Genomic DNA, 2,179 nt, shown 5'->3' on the forward strand with positions numbered 1-2,179 from the left:
CTGAATATATTGCTCAAAGTGGCCAAAATGCCAAGTATTTGATCCAGTTTATAAGGAAAACCGGATCGAAAACCTTAACAGGTTGACCCCGTTTATAAGGGAAACCGGGCTGAAAAACCACACAGGGGAAAAAGATTACATAGGGTGAGCATATGGACGCCCCGAAGAAGGCACTACCTAGCCAGCAAGCCAAGAGACCACCATCATAAAAGTCGAGTGGAAGTGGTGTGTCATCGAGGAAACACAATACCAACACTAAACAACTATCCTAACGCACCACACCTGCGTGCATACCAATCCCTTGGCACAACAGAGGAGCAGAACAAATCAACGAGTGACCCATCACGAACCTTAACTGGAAACTCCGCCACAGCAAGCCGACACGATTAGCAAGGTGGGGAGGCATCGTTGCGTCGTTGTTGAGCAAAGATGAACCGAGTAGCACGAAGAGCACGAAGCTCACCAAAACGGACGACAGGCATGAGAGGGTTTTGAGCTAGCAGAGCACAGGATGACCAACCCCCAAGGGCAACGGAGGATGAATGGCGGCAAGGAGCTCCCTAGTGACGCCTTCAAGAAGGTGGACGACATCCGAGGATGACGCCGTCACAGAGCTTTCGCCTGGAGCATAACCGGTTAAATTCCCAGAGGGCAGAGCCGAGAGCTGCGAATCCGGACCGAGAGACAGGAATGGCACATGAGCCACGCCCCCAAGGGGGTAAGCGACGTTGGAGTAGCGCCGCCGTGGTCAGCTGACAAGGTCAGCGGGGATTTCTCCCGTAGCACATCCGTCAATGGTGGGCCGCCATCCAAGTGGAGTCGAAGGGCGACAGAGGACAAGACCAAGACCGACATATGAGGCGGATGGTGAACCGAGGAAGGACGAGTGGAGCAGGCCGCCGGTGAGGAGGGTGGAGACGAGGTGGGGCGGCGTCGGAGGTGGACAGAGGGCCGGGGCACGTGGATGTTCTTTCCGGCAGGGACTGGCGGTGGCGGGGACGGGGAGGGCGAGCGGGGTGGAGGCGCAGGACGGGATGTCGATGTAGAGGGGGGGGGGACGCCGGTGCCGGATCTGCGGCCGCCCGGCTTCGGTCGCACAGGAGGACGGGGGCGAGGAGGATCCGTGGGCGCGAGGCACATGGATCTGAGCAGGGGAGGCCCCAGATCCGACCCCAGCGCCCGCTACGGGAAGACCACGACGACATGCAGGCCACGGCGCAGCCAGCACCACCACGCGCCACGGACGACGCCCCGAGCCGTCACCTCCGCGCCAGAGGGGAAGCCGCCGCCGCCCGCCTGCCTCCGAGCGGCGAGATCCCGCACGGCCCATCGCTCTCCTCTGGCAACGAGACGGCTGCGAGGAGCAGCAGAAGTGCCCCGCCGCCACCTTCCCTGGAGTGCGTGTGGCCTTCGCCGGCGCCCCCTCGAGTGGCGGCGAGACGTGAGGGAGGTGGGATGGGGGAGCGCGGCGGCGCGACGATGGGTCCCCCGTGTCCCTCTTGAGAGAATGGTCCGGATGCTGCTTTTGTGGTCGCGGTTTATTTCGACCCGGTCCTTCATGGCCGTTTGGAAAGCAATGGATGTCAACATGCTTCTGATGAATTCTGATGTTGCGGAATTCCTTGAGAAAAGTGGACTGGTAATGTTTTCTTGTTGGTGGCAGCGCGCATTTTTGTTGTTGGCCGCGCTAGAGCGCCACCGTCCAGCAAGCAACAGGAGACAGACAGCATGCAGCTCTCGAATACGCAACATCAGCATGTTGCCCGGATGGGCGGTGGCATGTGGAGGCAAGATTTGCTCGACCTCTACCATGGCAAGATTCAACTATAGTTTAGGTTTAAATTTAGATTTATGTATAAACTTCTTGCCAAGATTGGGTTGAAGCCATGTTGAAACTAGGTTGAACTTATGTTCAACTTTATGCAAATTTCTGTTGAAGCTATGTTGAAACTAGGTTGAATTTTTGCAAATTTATTTTTACTTAGTTATATACTTCCTCCTTTCGGTTTATAGGGCTTATCTCAAAATTTTAGTTTTTCCATTTTATAAGGCTCAATTTGGTTGTTCCCCATCACATGTTCAGATTTCAAGATGCATTAAATCATTGCATGCAAGTATTAAGAGAAAATTAACCAATGCATGTACTTTATGCAGGCATGCATTACAATTAATACATTGG

The sequence above is a fragment of the Triticum dicoccoides genome, chromosome 5B (assembly GCF_002162155.2).
Source record: "Triticum dicoccoides isolate Atlit2015 ecotype Zavitan chromosome 5B, WEW_v2.0, whole genome shotgun sequence".
NCBI lineage: Eukaryota > Viridiplantae > Streptophyta > Magnoliopsida > Poales > Poaceae > Triticum > Triticum dicoccoides.